At 44.7% G+C, this 21,836-nt stretch overlaps 1 long non-coding RNA gene across 1 annotated transcript; it reads left to right on the top strand.

Moving 5' to 3' along the window:
• The first annotated feature begins 6,480 nt into the window (after nucleotides 1–6,480).
• Nucleotides 6,481–20,161, top strand: LOC120403862. The gene is made up of 3 exons (XR_005597758.1): nucleotides 6,481–6,612; nucleotides 7,404–7,511; nucleotides 19,289–20,161. It is a non-coding gene; the product is annotated as an uncharacterized LOC120403862 (long non-coding RNA).
• The last annotated feature ends 1,675 nt before the right edge of the window (nucleotides 20,162–21,836 follow it).

The raw sequence follows: 21,836 nt of genomic DNA, 5'->3' as shown, positions 1-21,836 counted from the left end.
TTCTGGGTGCCCAACTTGAGACCCTGGAGTCTGATTTGCAGAAGTGCTGAGCACTCACAGCTGCAGCTGAAGTCCACAGGAGCCGTGCTTTGAACACATGAAGTGCTATGAGATGCTAAGTACTCTGAAAAATTAGGACTTAGGTTTCTCAAATTGGGCACCCAAAATTAGTGGATGCTTAACTTGAATCTCTGTCTCCATTCCCAGTCTGTAAAATGGGGGCAATAATAGCCCCTCACTTCAGAAGAGTTGTGAAAATGAATTCAGTTGTGTGTGAAGCACTCAGATGCTACAGTGATAAACACCATAGAAAAACTTAGGAAAAAAATAATAATTCTGTCTTCTGTGTGGGGTTTGGCCAGTGGGCCATTAATAAGACCCAGAGCAACACACTGATGAACAATGAGGAGAAAACAAAATATTGAGTAGCTGCTCCTTGAGTGATCACTGTCCCTTCTGTGTACTAAATGAGGCAGAGGCCTGTGGAAAATAATAGTTTGTGGTGATGTAATTAAAGACTAACATAACGCATTGAAGACTAACAATGGGGCAAACTAAGTTAATTCTGGCATTTCCTTACATCTGAGTGCTTGACTTTGCAACCTTAGTAATGTTCTTTTATTTTAGTGCTTCTGTACATTTATATATGGGGCTAAGCCCCTGTTTTTCAGTTGCTTATAACTTTGTCATACTTTAACTGTTTGGGCTGATGTTATCTGTGCTGGGTGTTGGCCTCGGGCTGAAGGTTTTTGTTAAATTTCAGCTAAAACACTTCAGATGTTTCCAAGAACGGGGTTAGGGGAGAACACATTGTTTTGCCCACATTAAACAAACAAAACTGGTCATTTTTGTCTTTGACAAGCTGTAATTCCCTCATGCTTTGGAGCAGGGAGTCTAAATGTGGCAGGGGCTGGCCTTTATATCAGGCAGATTTGGGCAGATTTTCTCAGGCAAATCAAGTATGGCATCTCGGGGCCTTACTATAGTCTTGTCCATTTCTACAGACCATGTTAAGGTTTTTATTTCCCCCCCTTCCTCGACCTCCCACACGTATAGGCTCAAGGGCTTTCCCATTAGATAGCAGTATTTCATTTGTCTTTAGTGTCCTTTGTTTTTTGGGTATGTAGACCTCTGCAATGGGTATGTAATGCCAAAAAGACAGTGGGTGGGCTTGACCCTGCGCTTCCCCTAAAGATGATCCTTGCACTGTTATTATAGAACCGATCTGAGCTTGGTGGATGCATGAGGAAAGTCATTGCATCTGGTATTGAGTGTCTGTTGTTTCAGACATTGTTTCACAGTGACTTTACTTGATGCCTTCATAGTTGGGTACCTAGCAGCAAGACCAGGAGGACTATTTTTTCCCAGACTCCTCTTGCTCAGTGACCTACAACTGGGCAAGGATGAGCTGCAGCTTCACATCTGTTTTTTTCCCCAAAACTTACAAGCAAGGTTTAGAGGTGCCTCTGACATGCTCTCACCAGGAATAGACAGGTCTGGTCTGGGCACTGGAGGCTGATCTGCTGCTGTGACTGAGAAGGGAGGGCTTTATTTTCTTGTATGGGCATGGGAGCCTACTGATGGGCAATCAGTTTGTATTGGTGCTCTGGGTGGCACTGCCATTTCTCAAGAGATCTTCATGTGAGTTTGGGACCAATTCGTCTCAGACTGGGATGGTCACTTCAGCAGTGGCTGCTGGTTCTCAGCTCACTGCTACGTGCGGGATTGGAAGTTGGCAACATCCCAGTGAGAGCACTAAGGGGACTGCAAACTGCAGTGAATAGTCAGTCACAGATTTAAAAAAATACAGTGAGCCCTGCAAGGATATCACTGGGAAAAGACTGTACCTCAGCCCCCGAAAAACAACTGCAAGGAGAGAGAATTGACTCTCTGCTCTCTCGGGGGCTCTTCTCTCTCCATACCTTGGGGATCCCCATCACCACTGGGCTCTTCTCCTCTCTGTCTCTCCCCCGCATCTGAACCTGGTGACAGTGGAAGGTGGGTGTGATGCTGCCAGTGCTGGGCCTGGTGGCTGCCTCCCCTCCCCAGGCCTGACGATCAGAGCTGGGAGATGATGGGCTGGGGGCAGAGACAGGGACAGGAGACGGCCTCATCCTGCAGGGGAGCAGCAGAGCTAGTGCCAAGGGTGTGGAGGGGCAGGATGTCCCAGCTCCTCCTGCTCTGTGCCTGGCCCAGCTGCCTGGGGAGAGGGCTCCCCTACAGCCTCCCTATAGCACTGCTCTGATTGGGTTGCACCATCCCAGGGCTGATTAGTACAAAGTCCAACGTGATTGACTGAGTGCTGAGCAGCTGGTGCTTAGGTGCAGCAGCTTTCTGCCCATCCTGAATTCTGTTTGGTCAGTGAACCAGGCTAGGAGCGGTGCTTAGAAAGTCTTAGCCCAAACCTTATTCCTCATTGGTCAGTGGCATTGGGTGAAGTGCAAATGGTGGGGTTTAAATGGGGGATTTAACCCCCCCGCACTGGTTTCTCACTGACTGACCGGTGGGTCTTGACACGGTGTAGGGCAGGACTTCTGTTCCATTCTCAATGCTGATTGGTGAGGGAGAGGGGCTGGTGGGCAGGATCCCTCCAGCAGAACAGCTGTGATGAGCCCCTTCACACTGTGATTGACCTTCTCTGTGTTTCTCTTGCAGGTTGGAGTATTGGGATCTCACCGCCGTTCTCAGAAGCAGCCTGAGCCTGACAGAGCTGGAGCTTGGCGCTAATTATTCTGTGCAAGATGCTGGAGTGCGGCTGCTATGTGAGGGACTGAAACATCCAACCTGCAAATTACAGAGACTGAGGTAAGTAACATTTGGCTATTTACAGGCGTCTTCTATGTAAAGTGCTTGATAGGGTGTATGGCTGGTGGCTCATGTCTGTTCCCTGCGACCACATGGAGAAGCCAAGAGTTCAGTGTCTCTTGAGCACCTGTGTCAATGGCTCATAGTAAGCTGGCCCTGTTTGGAAAATGGAATTTATATTTTCTTTTTAAAAAAATTTAATAAAATTCATTTATTAAAAATAATTCATTCTTGGCCTTCAGCTATAGATCACTGTAGTGACTTTTGACACTGTTTAATTAGTTTATTTATTTAAGTTTATTTAAAACTAATAAAAGAAAAGAGGCCCCAGGAACCCAAAGTTTCTAAACCTCTCCATCTGAGCTGAAATACTCAATTTGGGTTACAGCTTCAGCCCCACCCAAAGTGACTCCTGTCTGAGATGTTTCCAGGTTTGGGACTGAAGTTGATCTTAGCTGAGAGACACCACACGTTTGAGGAAATATTTTTGGTGGTGTAACCCACTGAGAATCAGGTTGTGTGTTTACAGTTACAAATTGGCATTTTCTCTGATCTGCCCTACATTGGATTCATTATAAAAAACTCAACCTTTTAGAGAAAGCTTATGGCTCTTCCCTTTTCTACCTCAGTTCAGTTCTGTTCTGCTTTCAAGGCAGAGGCCCTATCCCAGACCTGTGAGATCCTGGGGAGATCTGGGGACTTAGGGCCAGATTTTCAAACAAGCTCAGCACCCAAGAGCCCCCATTGTTACACTTCTGCCCAGATGTTTAAAAGGCCCGGTTGCTGAGCTCTCTTGATAATCTGCCCCTAAAGCACCAGAGTGAATGGAAAATCAGCCTCCTTTGACTATAGCTGATGTCCATCACTGGAGCTTTGTGGTTATTATCAACAACTCATAATGCAGGGACACCCACCCTTCTCTCCCAAGGGCATCGTATCCTCTGCTTGAGAGGCTGAGGTGCTTCTGTCTGCATCCACCAGTCCTCAAGCAAGGTCTCAAAGCTTTGCCTTTGAGTATATGGATAATAGTAGTTAAGGGCCCTACCATCAATCAAAATCAAACCCCGCGCCTTGACCCCTGTAACCCAGCCCCTTGACCCCATAGTCCCTCCCACCTGTCCCCGGAAGTCCCACCCTATGGGGTATTACTTCCGGGGTCAAGGTGGCCACATGACCAGTGAGGTGTGTCATGTGACCCCTCTAAGAACTCCTCCCACCACCCTCTACCAATCAGGAGGGGTTTTGTCCCGAAAGGACCACCCCGAGAGGACATTTTGCCCAATGAGGGTGACTTCCGGTGTGGCCACATAACCGGAAGCATGGTGGCCACCCCGGAAGTCACCCTCTGGCGGGGGTGGTGAAGGAGTCCATGTTTCCTCTCGGCAGCCTTTCCACGCTTTTCTAAAACACGTGTGCTTGGTAAGAAATGGCCTCCTCTGTCCGGCGCTGAGACTTATGGGGTAATGGTGCTGCACTCAGAGTGGCGAAGGGCCTTGGGAGGAGTTCTTAGAGGGGTCACACAACACACCTCGCTTCCGGTCATGTGGCCACCCCGGAAGTCACCCTCATTGGGCAAAATCTCCTCTCGGGGTGGTCCTTCTGGGACAAAACCCCTCCTGATTGGTAGAGGGTGGTGGGAGGAGTTCTTAGAGGGGTCACATGACACACCTCGCTTCCGGTCATGTGGCCACCTTGACCCCGGAAGTAATACCCCATAGGGTGGGACTTCCGGTGACAAGTGGGGGGACTATGGGGTCAAGGGGCGGGATTATAGGGGTCAAGGGGCGGGGTTATGGTTTGATCGATGGTAGGGCCCTTAACTACTGATAATGAATTTGATCACAAAGACAATGCAAAGGAGGAGCATGAGGCCACTGATGGGCACAGCTGTTTGAGACTCTGAAACCATGAGACCCCAAGTGATTCAAATGGTGGGATGTAAATAAAAGAGCCAAGTCACAGGTGAAGTGTAGGTTAGAATGTTTAGGGGGCTGAAGAAAAAGGGGGGTGCTGGTGATAGCCACAGCATTTGGTTCCCAGGCTTTAAATTCCAATTTGGATTTTTTTCACAAAACTTTGGAATTTCTCACTGAGCAGAAACTCTGATTTTCAGCCAGCTCTAGCTTTATGTTTCAGGAGGATACTCTGTATTTTTATAGCTAAGAGAAGAGGTTGAATCCCTGCTTCAAGTGCAAAGTGGAGCTCAACCTAGTGGTGGAGTTGCAACTAGAACCTCTGTAATCAACCCAGAAACAAAATCATTTGCTGGAAGTTAAGGTGGCTTTCAAACATAACTCAAAGCCCAGACCACACTGGAAACAACAACAGGTGTAATACAACATGATGTATGCAACTCAGATCACATGCTGTGAAATTTATACCACATTAAAACATTAATACAAGTTACTGAACAGTTCACAAGTCACAACATGCAGCCTTCACTCTGACTTAGCCCTGGTTATTTTTATGTTGACTGCACTCTAGCCATAAAATTAATACAGTTTTTACATAAATGAAATATTATAGGTATGATAAAATAAGTGATAGAAATAATAACTTATGTTTGAAAACTACTAAATTAATACTGTAAGAATCATTAAATGTCAGTACCATCTGTTATTAAAAAGCTAGGAAAACAAATGCATTTTAAATTTTTCTTTACACCCTAGACAATATTTTAATCTTATTAATGCATACATGCTCTCAGTATAGAAATTGCCAGGAGGGATGGGAGTATCAGGGAACAGAACTTTTCAGGAGCCAGGGAAGGGAAAAGGTCAAGGAGCAGGGAGTGTCAACTTGCAGCAGGACACTGAAAATGTTACGTTGTCAGTACTAAAAATGTTGGGATATTCTTGTTATCTTTTACTTGAACTTAACATTTTATCAAAAAAACAAAAACTGGAATATTTATTTGTAACTTCTGGTAGCAACTGACACACCTAAGTGAGACACCCTAGTCAACATTTGAAAAAAGCAGCAATTTTCAGGGGTTCTAATTCTGTGTGCATGAACTCAGTGTTCATCAGGCCAACATGAAAATTCACCTTTTGAAGACATATCAAAATAATTGTTTAACCCTCCTGTTAAAATGAAAACTCTGCTGTAATCTTAACCATGATGTGACTACTGTAGGGTTAACAACTCTCATGATTGTATCATGTTTCATAACATATGGTGTTTTCTTATAGCTCTAGCTCCTGGAGTCCTGTGATTACATGAAAATCTCAGCATTTAAACAATGTTTCTAGTCCTCATGACTACAGGGAAAAGCCTGATAATGTGAAGCAAGTGCAGCCTAATGCTCAGAAATCAGAAGGCAAATAAAAAGGACCTGAAAGTATTATATTTTTAATCTCATGATTTTCTGTCAGACTCATTTTTGATTGCTTAAGTTGGCAGTACTGCTACTACTACAACACAATAAAAAGCTTGAAAAAAAATCATAATTAGGATTCAGGGGAGTGTTTCTTTCCTGTCAGTTCTCTACTGAGAAATACTTAAAGCAAAATACAGAAAACATCATCCAGACCAATATGCAGTATTAATAAACTATTAAAGGGTTCTCCATATTAGCCAGAGTAGGTCAGTGTTATTACCCCATTTTACAGGTGAGGGAAGTTGAGACTCAGATTTTGAGTGTCCCCAAGATGTCTCAGTAACACATTCTGTGATCCACACCCAGGCTTCCTTCCTGTGTAGCAGCTTTATAAACAGAGGCGTTTTCTGTTGCAGAGCTTGTACAACAACAGGCAGTTTATCTGGAGATAACTTGGTCCCTGAGAAGGCTGAGATCACCTGTCCCAGGTACAAAACACATTGCTGTACAAAGGAGCACTAAGCAGGATTCACTGTGAATCCCTTCATTTTACAAGTATTGTAAACCCCACTTTAGACTTTGTTAATGGGCCTAATATAGGGAGGGGAGGAGGAAGATCATTTTTCACACATCTATAAAGTCTCTGGGAGTAGGGAACCCAGTTCTGCTGAACAGACGGGCTGTGGGTGTGTTTATTCTGTCATTTGCAGACTATGAGAAATATAATGTAACCTGTCTCGCAGTTTGGAAGGGTTCTGGCTTCCACAGACATGACACGGGGGAATGGTTTGGGGAAGGCAGGAGAGCTTTTACAGACTCTTTGGTTCCTTTCTGCTTAGGCAAATGAAATCTAGAGTACCAGCACTGGGAAAGGGTTTGCACTGTTCCTCAGTGCCCGGTGTTAGGATTCTACAGTTCATTACAAACACCCCCTCCCTCCCATGCACACACACACACACACGCACTCTCTGCTTCCCTCCCTTCAGCTCATCTGGACATTCCTTTGTGGAACACAGGGTGACTGACAGAGTAGGGACAGGAATCCACACAGGGGCCTTTGGTATCAACAGTCCCACAGCCTCCTGTAAGAGCCCTGTGACTGAACTCTTCTGAATGAACCATCCCCTTCCACACAGGTGCTGACATCAGTGAGAGAATTGCCACAAACAGGGAGGAAATGAGTGATCGTTTCCCTCTCTGTTTCTGTCTCCTGTAGGATGTGGGATTGTGGTCTCTCAGCTGCAGGTTGTTGGGATCTCTCTTCTGTTCTCTTTATCAGCCAGATCCTGACAGAGCTGGACCTGGGGTAGAACAAACGGGGAGATTCCAGAGTGCAGCTGCTGTGTGAGAGACTGAAATATCCAACCTGCAAACTACAGAAACTTGGGTAAGGAACAGCTTGTTTCCTTCAGTGTGTGCCTGTTAACATTGTGACTCCAGCTCTTTCTACTAGGATCACAACACTAGAGATTTCATGAGATTAAAAAACTTAATTGCAATTAATCATGCAATTAATCTCATAGTTAAACAATTGACTACCAATTGAAATTTATTTAATCTTTCTGGATGATTTCTACATTTTCAAATATATTGATTTCAATTACAACATAGAACACAAAGTGTACAGTGCTCACTTTATATTTATTTCTGATTCCAAATATGTGTACTGTAAAAAGCAAAACAAATAGTATTTTTCAATTCACCTCATACAAATACTGTAGTGCAATCTCTTTATCATGAAAGTTGAACTTACAAAAGTAGAATGATGTACAAAAAAAACTTCATTCAAAAATAAAACAGTGTAAAAGTTTAGAGCCTGTATGTCCACTCACTCCTATTTCTTATTCAGCCAATCACTCAGACAAATAAGTTTGTTTACATTTGCAGGAGATAATGCTGCCCGCTTCTGGTTCACAATGTCATCTGAAAGTGAGAACAGGCATTCGAATGGCACTATTGTAGCTGGGGTCACAAGATATTTACATGCCAGATGCGCTAAAAATTCGTATGTCCCTTCATGCTTCAACCACCATTCCAGAGGACATGTGTCCATGCTGCTAATGGGTTCTGCTCAATAATTATCCAAACCAGTGTGGATCAAAGCATGTTCATTTCATCCTCTGAGTCAGATGCCACCAGCAGAAAGTTGATTTTCTTTTTCGGTGGTTTGGGTTCTGTAATTTCTGTATTGGAGAGTTGCTCTTTTAAGACTTCTGAAAGCATGATCCACACCTCTTCCATCTCATATTTTTAAACCTTGGATTGAGTGCTGTAGCTATCTTTAGAAATCTCACCTTGGTACCTTCTTTGCATTTTGTCAAATCTGCAGTGAAAGTGTTCTTAAAAGAACAACATGCTGAGGCTATGGCTACACTTGCACTTCAAAGCGCTGCCGCGGCAGCGCTTTGAAGCGCTAAGTGTAGTCAAAGCGCCAGCGCTGGGAGAGAGGTCTCCCAGCGCTGTCCATACTCCACCTCCCTGTGGGGAATAACGTACAGCGCTGGGAGCCACGCTCCCAGCGCTGGGGCTTTGATCACACTGGCGCTTTGCAGCGCTGCAATTTGCAGCGCTGGAGAGGGTGTGTTTTCACACCCTGCTGCAGCGCTGCAAATTTGCAAGTGTAGCCAAGGCCTGAGTCACCATCCAAGACTGTTATAACCTGAAATATATGGCAGAATGCAGGTAGAACAGAGCTGGAGACATACAGTTCTCCCCCAAGAAGTTCAGATACAAATTTAATTAAGGCATATTTTTTTTTAAACAAGCATAATCAGCGTGGAAGCATGTTCTCTGGAGTAGTGGCTGAAGCATGAAGGGGCATATGAATGTTTAGTATATCTGGCATGTAAATACCTTGCAATGGCAGCTACAGAGGTCCCATACGAATGCCTGTTCTCACTTTCTAGTGATCTTGTAAATAAGAAGCAGGCAATATTATCTCCCATAAATGTAAAGAAACTTGTTTGTCTTAGCGATTGGCTGAACAAGAAGTAGAACTGAGTGGACTTGTAGGCTCTGAAGTTTTACATTGTTTTATTTTTTAATTGTTTTTTTTTTGTACATCATTTTTGAGTGCAGTTATGTAACAAATCTACATTTTTAAGTTGCACTTTCACAATAGAGATTGCACTGTAGTATTTGTATGAGGTGAATTGAAAATATTTTTATCATTTTTACAGTGCAAATATTTGTAATCAAAATGATATAAAGTGAGCACTGTATACTTTGTATTCTGTGTTGTAATTGAAATCTGTATATTTGAAAATGTACAAGACATCCCAAAATATGTAATACATTTCAATTGGTAGTCTATTGTTTAATAGTGCTATTAAAAGTGCAGTTAATAACAATTAATGTTATGATTAATTTTGAGTTGATTAATTGCAGTTAACTCATGTAATTAACATCCCTACTATGAATCCACTAATCCCTGAAAAGCACCCACATCTTCCCAAAGAGACCCTGTGAATGGATGGCCTCCTCCCTAGTGCCCCCTGACGACTTTTGGGCAGTCCTGCAAGTGCTCACTTGCCTCAGTTTCCCTCTGGGTCCCCAGTAACCCCATACAAGCTTATCTTCGAGTTCATGAACATAGTTTTAATAACCAAAACATAGCGCAAATAGTCCATAAGCAGCAGTCCCACAACATAGTCTACATCACTCCCATGCAAGTAGCCTTTTAAAATCTGGCTTCGTTCTCACTATCCCGATGTCTTCTGCCACACTGGTCTCTTCATCAGTCTTGTTCTGTCCCTCTGCCAGGGACAGCCACCCCAGCCATTCCTTCTGGAGCTGCACAACCCCGCTCTTCCCACTTGGAATGGGCACAGCCTTTCTGCTGGGGGCAACCCTCACTCCCCTGGACCTCTGTGTTCCAGCTCTCCAGCAAGGAGACGCCAGCAGCTCTCTGCTGCTCCCCTTTCAGCCTTCTCTTGCCCTTGGCTCTGGCTCTAAGCCAGAAGCAATCTCCCTCTGCTGCTCCTTCTACCCTCAGCCCTGGCTGTCTGGCTCAGGGATGCCAGCCAGCAAATCCCTCTTGCTGCTTTCCTGCCTTCAGCCTTCTGCCAGGAAACACCTTCTCTCTCTGGCAACTCTCATTTCCTGCAGTCTCCTGTCTGCTCTCCCATTATTATTCTTCTTGGGGTGGGTGGCAGGCTCACATTCTGAATCTATAACCACCAGGTGCTGGATTCCATGATATAGTTCTAGTCTCTTTCCCAAGTATTTTTTTTTAAATATTGCTTTCTTAATGTGCCCCACTTTCCTGATGCTCTGACTAGCTATTTTAATGTAAACTTTGTCACTTTTAAGTTGTCATACAAAATCCTCCCATCAGTGTTACACTCTTGACACTCCCAGTGGATGTGATCAAGCATTTCTTTGATGTTGCATGTCTCACACAGCTCATCTCTGTGTTCTGTGTTGATTAATTAGCGCCAAGTTACTGTTTAAGCCACAGTGTCTGGTAAGTATTCGGAGAAGAGCTACCTTAATCTTTCTCACATTCTTGCACTATGTAGCATTTTCAATTCTAGTTCTTTTAGATTTTACATCATAAAATCTTTTTCCCCCTTTGGGTCTTTTGTCCATATTTCCTGCCACTCCACTCATAGTTCATTTTAAATGGGATTTTTAACTCCTGTTTCTTTACAGGGATTTTGGCCAAATTTTTTTTTTTTTACACAGCATTTTTTGTTACGTTTTCTCATTTCCTGGTATTCAAGCATAGCATGGATTCCAGCATATTTCAGTGTTTACTCCCATCGGGTGCCAAATGTTGTTGTTAACAGTATTTAATTACAGTATATCATTTCTGCTATCTGAATTCCCATTTTTGTTCGTCAGTAGTCCTGATAGTGAATCAGACAAGACGACAGAGGTAGGTCGCTCATTCCATATCCAGTATAATGATAACATTATCCCTGCTAGTTCAGTTGTCAGTTCAGTTTCCCTGTTCCCTATGACGTTTGCCCAGAAGATTAAGTATAATAATTCATTCTTAATGCTACAGGCATTTTGCCAGCAACTATCTGCATTACATGCAAAGAGGTCGTGATGAAAGCACCACATGCAGTGTGAAATGCCTGGGCTTGGATCAAGTCTAATTTTCTTAGCTTCATTTATGAAGCTAAAGTAAATGTTTGAAAGTTCTGTGGAATAATTGGTCATTATGCTCTATACAACATTACAGATGCTCTCTTATCCATGCCCCAGGTGGTTTCAGAAATACTTTTAGATAACATGATTTTATCTTTGCATTCATCTACAATATTTTCAGTGTGATCCTTCCATGTTAACTTGCTATTAAATGCCATACCCAGCTTTTAACTATGTCGACTATAGAGACAGTTTACATCTTTTTTAAAATTTTCCTTCTGTAACCCTTCTGCCCCTCTGAGTTGGCAGCAACAAGGGCTGGGTTCAGTATCCAGGGGTTCCGTGTCAATAACACAATGCAAAACCGGCTCGAGCCCCCACCCAGTGACCTGGGACAATTACCTACCACCCCCCCGGGCGCCTCTAGGAGGCAATACTTCCCCACTCGCAAGCACAGAGTCCGAGTGTAGCAAAATCATTTTAATAAAGGAGGGAAACAAGGCGGCATCACGTTGGAGAGACACCACAAACAGGACTATACACAAACCATAAGCAAAAAACCCACCTCCAAGTACATTTGGCACTGTCCTCTCCCCCTTAGGGTCTTAAGTCCTATCACCCCAAAGTCCAACAACCCAAGAGTCTCTGTCGCTGGTCAGTGCCACCCCAGAGTTCAAAAGTTTATCTGCAGAGTTTTACCCCCCCCCCCAGCCTGGGTGGAAATGGCGGGGGGGGACACACGCAGGGTGTTAAGGGACACCTTACGTGGGCCAGGACCGACTGCCCCGCTTCTCTGTGGAGTTCTGCTGTAGCCTTCACCACGACTGGCTCTACTCCACCAGCTGTGCCGCTCCTCCAACCCGTGAACCGCATCAGCCGTCCACGCGAACCGCTCCACACTGCTCACTGTTCCACGGGCTGCGCCAACGTGCTGCAGACTGCTCCACTCTGCCAGCTGCTTAGCAATTGATCTTCAGGCTCCCCCACTCAGTGATCTCAGCTCAGTAAGCTTAGCTCTTTTAGTGATTTCAGCTCTTAGTGGTTTCCACTTGTAGTAGAGGAGCCACAGTGCCACCTTGGCCCAACGTGAATTCAGGTCAGCAGCCTCCAGATGGACTCCTAAAGGATTCAAAATTAGCTCTGCTCTTTAACAGTGGAGAGAGGAGGATGTACAATTGGTGTTCCAGGCCCTCAAAAGGGGCCCATACCATCAGGTACACACACCAGTCCCCAGCCTCTCTCCCTTCACTGGGTTTTGGAACCCATGTCCCTTGTCTAGCAAGTACTATTTAATGTAGGTTGAGTCATTTCTGTCATAAAGCAGTCTCATAGTTCCTCATTCACATAATTAAGGTAACAGCCCTTTTTTTTCCTTCCTGCCCCAATAACAAAGAAATTGGGGATTCCACAGTGTGAAAATAACCATCCCATGCTGCTGTGTGTTATGCTAAGTGGAGTGGGTTTACCAAAGCAAATGCACATTCCTAAAATTCCTTTGCCCACTCCTCATAATGTACCACCAGATGTCAGGGTAGATCTCATCCTGACTCTGCTTACACTTCTAATGAATATTATTCCTTTAGTTTTGAGAATCGAACATTTAAAAGCCCCCAACGTCTCTCTATTCTGCACTTTTCCTAAATGCGTCATTAATTTGCTTCTGAGCTTTTCCCTGGTTTCTGCTTTTAGCCCATCTGGCAAAGTCATCTGCAAACAAAGAAATGCACATTCCTGCACTCATCCTTTTTTGGGAGAATATTTATCATTATATTGAGTAAGGTAAGGCTGATAACACTCACCTGTGGAGTGCTATTTATAATTATATTATTATTATTTATATAATTGGAAAAATCTTACATCTCTATTTTCTTTCTTTTGTGCCCATGGATGCTATTTTATGCAATAAAATCATAAAAAAATAAGGTTGGAAGAGACCCCAGGAGGTCATCTAGTCCAATCCCCTGCTCAAAACAGGACCAACACCAACTAAATCATCCCAGCCAAGGCTTTGTCAAGCCAGGCCTTGAAAATGTCTAACAATGGAGATTCCACCACCTCCCTAGGTAACCCTTTCCAGTGCTTCACCACCCTCCTAGTGAAACAGTGTTTCCTAATATCCAACCTAGACCTCCCACACTGCAACTTGACAGATCAAGGAGCAATGGTCTCATCTGCCACCACTGAACAGCCGAGCTCCATCCTCTTTGGAACCCCCCTTCAAGTAGTTGAAGGCTGCTATCAAATCCCACCCCCCTTCTCTTCTGAAGACTAAATAACCCCAGTTCCCTCAGCCTCTCCTCATAAGTCATATGCCCCAGCCCCCTAATCATTTTTTTTTTTTTTGCCCTCCACTGGACTCACTCCAATTTGTCCACATCCCTTCTGTAGTGGGAGGACCAAAACTGCATGCAGTACTTTAGGTGTGGCCTCAGTAGTGCTGAAAAGAGGGGAATAATCACTTCCCTTGATCTGCTGGCAATGCTCCTACTAATACAGCCTAATATGCCATTGGACTTCTTGGCAACGAGGGCACACTGCTGATTCATATCCAGCTTATTGTTCTGTAATCCCCAGGTCCTTTTCTGCAGAACTGCTGCTTAGCCAGTCAGTCCCCAGCCTGTAGCGGTGGATGGGATTCTTCCTTCCTAAGTGAAGGACTCTGCACTTGTCCTTGTTGAACCTCATCAGATTTCTTTTGGCCCAGTCCTCCAATTTGTCTAGGTCCCTCTGGACCCTATCCCTACCCTCCAGCATATCTACCTCTCCCCCAGTTTAGTGTCATCTGTGAACTTGCTGAACATGCAATTAATTCCGTCACCCAGATCATTAATAAAGATGTTGAACAAAACCAGCCCCAGGACCGACCCCTGGGGCACTCTGCTTGACACTGGCTGCCAACTGGACAATAAGCTCTCTCTCCATAACAAATTATCTGTTTTTCCATATCTAAGAAAGCTACTCTCATACTTTCTTGTGCTTCCATCTCTACTCTTATTATATGATCAGCTGTACTCCCTCCCCTCCTGAACCCCTTTGCTCATTGTCTGTAAGTCCATTTCTCTCCAGACATACTGGCAATTTTTCAGTCACCATTCTTTCCATGGCTTTACCCATGCATGATGCAAGGGCAACTGGCCTGTATGCATCAGGTTTCATTTGCAGCTTGTCTGGTTTCCACACTAGAACTACAGCCACATGTTTCCACTCCACTGGTAGCTCACCTTTTTCCCCCATGCACTGTTGTACAATTTTAGCAGTATTTTCAGACTCCCTTCATCCAGGTGTCTTAGCATTACCTTACATACCCCATCTTTGCCTCGTGCAGAGTTTTTGCTTTTATCAATAGCTCTTTGACATTTCTTCCTGCAGAAGTTTTCATTTAATATTGTATCCTCATTCTCCTCCGACCTCTTCCATTTCTCATGATTCTCTTCACTGAATTTTTTTCCTCGTGCAGATTTCTTCACTCTGATTTTCATGATTACCAACGGTATGGAATATTTTTGCTGGGGCTTCTGCCTTTTCTTCATTAGAGTTTAATCCCTTGGCTTTCTACAGTGAAGCCTGGTATAGAATTGCCTTTACTCCATATTCCATTCCCTGTCGTCATCTGCCTACATCTCTCTGATGTTTCAGTATTTTTATTTATTTTCCCACAGTACTCTCTCCAGCTCTCTTGTTTTGCCTTTAATACCCCTTTGCTCAATTTCCTTTTTCTTTTATATTTCCTTAAGTCCTCACTCCTCGTTCTATTATTAATTTTCTCATAGGCCTTGTTCCTTTCCTTAAGTGCCTTTTTACTCTCCTCATTCCACCATGGTTCATTGTTTCTATCTTTTAGGGTGACTTGGTGTCTCAGGTATAGCTAACTTTGCTGCCATCATGATTTCCTTAGTTATATGGCTACTAAAGTCCTCAGTGTCATCCCTTATACATTGTTCAGTAATACTTTCCTTCCATTTGCTTCTAAATAGTTCCCCATTTTTTAATGTTCCAAACAGGGAGCCTTCCTCCATCCTCAATGTTATCTTTACCTTGATATACTATAAGTACAGGGAAGTGATCACTTCCCATTCCCTCTGCATTGACTTCCCAGCTGCATTTGCTTGCTATATACTACTTGACAATTCCCAGGTTTAGACAGGGGACACTTCCATTAGCTCCATTAAACTTAATGGATGTACCCTCATTCAGTTATTACTAAAGTATTTTCACCAACAAATTTGCCATTCTTACCATTTTCCCCCACTTTCTTACAGTCTGTTATGGCTGTTTAGGTCTCCACATATAATCTATGGGCCCATTGCATCTTCAGCTATCTTTGTCAAATTCGTAATCTCCAGTTTTCCACAGGAGTTGTATATATTACATATTCTCAAAGATGCAGATTTATTTTGCAGAGGAATCTTAATAACATTAAACTCTATATTTAGTTTCTTTACCTCAATTCTACTTCCACTTTCTCATGTTCTCTGTAGGTATAAATATCTTCTTGCTGTATGTTCCAGTTGTCGAAGAAAACTTGTTCTCGCTTTTTGTTTGGGTGCAGCAAAATTAAATACTTTATTATTTCTCCAGTAATTACAATGGAGGGAGAGAGTGCCATAGGACACAGGGTCCTGGACAGGTCTCTCAACTGGTAAACAATTACATCAAGCCTTTATACCGTTGTTTCAGACAATTTCTAGCAATAATACAGACAGTAAAAAGCAACAAATACATTTTGTTTATACATAAGCTTTTCTGCTATCTCACTAGAAAAACAAGACTGCAAGACTGCATATTGCAAGGTCGTAATAACTTTCACACAATTCACTCTGTCTTACATTATCTTGCTTCCTCACGTCACCAGGGTTACAGTTAACCTAACTCATGCTAACTAATATTCATTAAGATCTCTTCAAAACCTTGTTAATTATTTACTGGCTTCCACACAGTCTTCCACACATCTGATGAAGTGGGCTGTAGCCCACGAAAGCTTATGCTCAAATAAATTTGTTAGTCTCTAAGGGCTTGGCTACACTTACAAATTTGCAGCGCTGCAGCAGGGTGTGAAAACACACCCTCTCCAGCGCTGCAAATTGCGGCGCTGCAAAGCGCCAGTGTGGTCAAAGCCCCAGCGCTGGGAGCGCGGCTCCCAGCGCTGTCCGTTATTCCCCACAGGGAGGTGGAGTACGGACAGCGCTGGGAGAGCTTTCTCCCAGCGCTGGTGCTTTGACTACACTTAGCACTTCAAAGCGCTGCCGCGGCAGCGCTTTGAAGTGCTAAGTGTAGCCACAGCCTGAGGTGCTCCTGTTCTTTTTGCAGATACAGACTAACATGGCCGCTACTCTGAAACCTATCTAGGAGGTGTTACTGAGGAACAAAACATGTTTGAGAGACAAATCATAGCCAATATTCATAACTTTAGATACAAAGGCAATACATATATTTAACCAGAATAATCATATTTGATAGATTGTAACTTTTCCATTGACACCTTACATGAAAACACTCATACAAAATTTGTTGCAATTTTATAATAGTGGTAATATCAGTGATATAAATGGTTGTCTTTAATCATACAGCATCACACCACAACCCAAGAAATAGCTTTCATTCTTCTCCCACTGCTATATTGATGTAGTTTACTTATTTAGAAGTTGGATAATATGGTGTATTTTAGTGCACTCTAAAGCAGGGTATTGTTGTGTTAGAACCTGAAGTTATTTTATTCAGTGAGGAGGACTGAGAACTTTAAGGAACCTTCCTTCACTCAGCTAATTTGCTACTATTACCATATTAAATCCTGGGATAAAAACTAAAAGAGAAACAGAGAAAGAGAGGAAGAGTGAAAGGACACAAAGGGTATGGCTACACTGGCGAGTTGCAGTGCTGGAAAGCCTCCACCAACGCTGCAATTAGTAAGTGGCCACACCTGCAGGGCACTTCCAGCGCTGCAACTCCCTGGCTGCAGCGCTGGCCGTACACCTCACTCAGCATGGGGAATAAGGACTCCAGCGCTGGTGCTGCAGCGCTGGTCATCAAGTGTGGCCACACACCAGCGCTGTGAATGGCCTCCAGGGTATAAGGTGTATCCCAGAATGCTTTTATAAATTACTCTCTTTGTTTTGTTATGCAGCCTCTCTTTGTTTTGTTGTGAACGAGCTCTGATCGGAGCTCCGTTGCTTATCTAAAAAACAAACAGAGCTCCTGTTTGTTGTGATCATCTGTACCTGGCTGTAAACAATCAAATGAGAGGCAGGCAGGGAGGGAGTGAAACAGCGGGGAGTCGTGTTGGCTGCAGGCTGTTTGCAATTAAGAGTTAAGACTAAGGGGTCGGAAACATGTTCTGATTTTTCAGTGCAGGAAGCTAAACACACAGTGTTGGCTCCAAAAATCCCCTCTCTCTTTCCCCCTGCTCCCTATCACACTAAACCCCACTCCACCCCCCTCTTTTGAAAAGCACGTTGCGGCCACTTGAACACTGGGATAGCTGCCCATAATGCATCACTCCCAACAGCACTGCAAATGTGGCCACACACCAGCGCTGGTAGCTGTGAGTGTGGCCACACACACCAGCGCTGGCCCTGCACAGCTGGATGACCAGCGCTGCAAACCGTAAGTGTAGCCATACCCAAAGAAGAGTATTAGCTTAAGTATTTTCTTGTTGATCCTGTACATTTGGCCTTCCAGTCCATGAGAGGAGCTCCCTTGCCTGTAGCATTGCCAAGATGTGATAGGGCCATTCACCAATCCTTTGTATTGTGATGGTCTTCAATGGCTCATTTACTCTTGATAGGCCTCCTGAATGGGGAGGTGAGGGGGTGGATTCCCCTGCCTGGGTCCACAGGTTCAGAACAAACATTTTCAAAGTTATAACAGGAATGCTGGGAACTCCCTAAAAGTAAGTGTGTGTGTGTTGGGGGGGAGTCACCAGCACCTGAACTGTTGCCCTGCCCCATGCCACCCTTTCCCCTTAAGACCCCTCCCTTGCACCTACTCTTCCCCCCTAAGGCCCTGCCTCCTGCTCGCTCCTCTCTGCCCCCTTCTCTCTGTTGTTAGCCCTTAGGGCTGGTCAAAAGCTGGAGGACAAAGCTCTCCCACTTTTAAAAGTGATGGGGTCCTGGCCCTCCCCTTCTGTTCTGGTGCCCCTGAGTTATAAAGCAAAGCTACATATTTCTGTATAGCGTTGCCAGGAAATCAATGCATGCAGCAACTAACAGTGTTTTATACAGTCTAAACACTAAATACATTTTTATAAGGCTAGTACCTATTTTGAAGAAAACTAAGATACAGATGAGCTGGTTTGGTTTCCAGCTATGAGTTTGTCAGTTCTTAGCTAATGCCTGAGGCCTTGGCCAGAGCTGACACTTGGTTTACCAGAGTTAAACCAAGTCTGCAGCCCCACAACAGCTGCTGAAACCTCACCCCCTTATAGAGCTGTGTTACCAAAGCCCTGTGGGGAGATGGCGTGAGGAGCCCACGCAGCACTGAGAGATGAGGTCACACTGCTTCCAGGGAGAGATTCTGTGAGCTGGATTTTGCAGCCTCTGCTCCCTATGAGCTCTGAGTAGCCCCACAGCGATCAATGAGACTGTCCCTGTCAGTAAGTGCTCACTACCCTGAGCAAGGGCTGCTCAATCCAGCCCTTTATGTGCAGAAAGGACATTGCTGTCCCTGCCCAGAGCTCACAGAGTGGGCTGTGCGTGGGGTGTGGGGGGAGCAGGCCAGGCTACAGACTGCACGAGCTCTTCTCCTCCCCTCCCACAAGGGAAAGGCACCTGCAGGCCCTGAGCTCAGCAGGCAGGGGAGCGACAGTGACACGGATCCTGCGAGCTCTGCCAGGCAGCAGGGACTGTGAGCTCTTTGGGGTTGGGACCGTCTTTGTGTTCTGTGTTTGGGCCGTGCCCAGCACAATGGGGTCCTGGCCCATGACGGGGGCTCCTAGGCACCACCACGCTACAAGGAGTAATAATATTAAACCCAGTGGTGGGCAGTGCTTTGGGCCTCAGAGGGACCGTGGGCTCAGGCATCATGTCTCAGAGACAATTAACACCTTGTTTTCTTTCCTTATTTCCCCTTCAGGTTGGACTATCGCTGTGTAAACAATGAAACCCGGCCAGAGCTGGATGCTGTGAAAAACATAAAACCTGATCTGGGCATAGAGATTTGATGCAGCTGGTGGGTGCCAACCCCTGCACCAACATGGCTGTGGCCTGGCTGCCCTGCCGCTAGCCAGGACAGCAGCTGTGGGGTGGGCAACACCTGCCCCTTCTAAGATCAACCGCACCATTACCAAGGGCTTTGTCAACATATCTGAGCATCTGTGGTAGAGGGGCTGGGTAGAGATTGTCAGGGCCAACCCTCCTGCCTCAGGGTGAGAGACTCAGGACTAGGAGCTGGGTTTGCTCCACTACTGGGCTGACCTTGGAGGTGGTAACTGGTTTGTGGGGGGAATGAGCAGGAGAGAAGAAGGGGGTCAGGACCCAGTGGAGGGAGAGACGTGAGAGCATGAGATAGAGGGGTCTGTAACCTCCCTTCTCAGTCCCTGTCAGTGCAGGGGGGAGACTCAAGAACCATCCTTGGAGCCACTGGGGAATTTCATTCACTATTATTTGTATATTTACAAGGGGCTTTATAATTTTACACAGTTCCAAAGCTATTAAAGTGGCATTTTCTGCATTCATCTCCAACATTTTTTTTTATCCCGGATGTACCATTTGTGTGTCATTTTGCTGGAGACCCATAAAGATCATGAACCAAGAGCTAATGTTGCCCTTCAGAGTTTGTATTTCTTGCCATAGTTTGTGCTAATGCACAAGAATTCTCCCATTCCTCGGGGCTAGGGGAGTCCTCAAGGATAGTCCCCAGGCATTTATTTCATTGTTCCCATTTCCTATTCATTATGGTTAACATTGTAATGATAGTAGGAACCCAAGTTACCCACAGCGTTGTACAGAGGTGAAGATGACCGAATCTTTATGTAGTGAGTCTTATCATCAGAAGCACTCATAGAAGATTAGGGTTGCAAGAGACCTCAGGAGGTCATCCAGTCCACCCCCCTGCCTAAAGCAGGACCAACCCCAATTAAATCATTCCAGCCAGGGCTTTGTCAAGCCGGGCCTTAAAAACCTCTAAGGATGGAGATTCCACCACGTGCTAGTGCAGTTGGAGACATGCTAGCAACCCTACAACATGGTAAGTGTTTGTTACTTCAGAAGTGCATCATCTTTTCTTGTTATGTTGGCAAGAGCTACTACAAACACTTTCAGAAGCTTAGGCAGGGAAAAAGGACAGTTTGGGCAGCTGGGAGAAGGTTTGTTTGTTTTCTGTTCTCTAGGGGCTCCCAGCTATTTCAGCAACATGGTGTGGGGGGCAATAAAGGCCCCTGAAGGCTCAGGTGGGAATGGAGAACAAAGGCACAGGTCTGGGGGATGCTAAAGAGCTAACAGGACAGGTGCTGCTGCTGTGGGTAGGCCTGATGCACAGCTAATCTGGCAGTTACAAGTGAACACACCTACCTCAGAGCCGCTGACTTGCTCACTCATATACAACACAGCTGCAGGCTCCATTACACACAGATTGAAATATCCCCAAAGACACAGACTATGGGATTGAGTGAGACACAGAGAGCTTGTGTTTGTGGGTTTAGCCTGAGCAGGAAGGCAGGAGACAATGGGGCTTTCCCTAGCTCTGTGCTAACAAGTAGTAGAAGAAAAAAGAGATTTTTTTAAAAGCAGGGCAAAGTTGGGGACTGTAGCCCAAAAACCCCTTGACCAAAGGAGTCCAAGTTTCAACCACAAACTCCACGCTGGGTCCTTGACAGGGCTAGCAGTTTTCAGGCCAATCTGCCAATGCACATGGATTTTAAAGCACTTGAAAAAATCAGCGTAAACTGCAATAAAGCCTTGCCTATGGTGCAGCTCTTGTCACCCCATAATTGAAAAAGGGTCTTTGGAGGAGTTTTAAACTACTTTACAAGGGTGACTATTGTGATGTCCCCCAGGGTACAATCGGGATTGTAGGACAGCTGTGCCCCTGTAATTTTCCAGTCGGGTGTGTACTATGCCTCGCTTTGCTGTGTGAGCTGCCACTCTGCCAATCACCCCAGCCTCCAGCATGCAAGTCCCCCCAGACATAACAGGGTGCAGTGCCCAGCCACTCTTGAATTACATATAGGGCAATCTGCATATCCCTAGTCCCAGCCTCGCAGCCCAAAAATGTACCATGTTGTACTGTTCAGTAACTTACTGAGCAGCAGCAGCTCATAAAATCTGCCATTCCATCAAAGGGAAATGGACATGTACCAGCCTTTGTAATATGAATAGATTTCCCAAACACTTCAACCCAAACTATATGGGTTTAGATGAAATATAAAACATGTATTACTATAGATAGATTTTAAGTGATTAAGTGGTATTGACATAGAAGACCAGAATTGGGTACAAAAAGGAAATAAAAGATAAAATCACAACCTAAATCTTAAATTTTATCAAGCTAATAATTCTAAAAGCAAAAAGATTTCTGTCACCCACAGCTTCGCAGCAGTTCATGCTCACTAGAATGCCTTCTAGGTAGGACCAGCCCCTCCCATAGTCTCAATGAAGATTTCTTTTTCTTCCAGATGATTTTT

The sequence above is a fragment of the Mauremys reevesii genome, linkage group 4 (assembly GCF_016161935.1).
Source record: "Mauremys reevesii isolate NIE-2019 linkage group 4, ASM1616193v1, whole genome shotgun sequence".
NCBI lineage: Eukaryota > Metazoa > Chordata > Testudines > Geoemydidae > Mauremys > Mauremys reevesii.
This window is presented reverse-complemented; position numbering and strand designations above follow the sequence as displayed.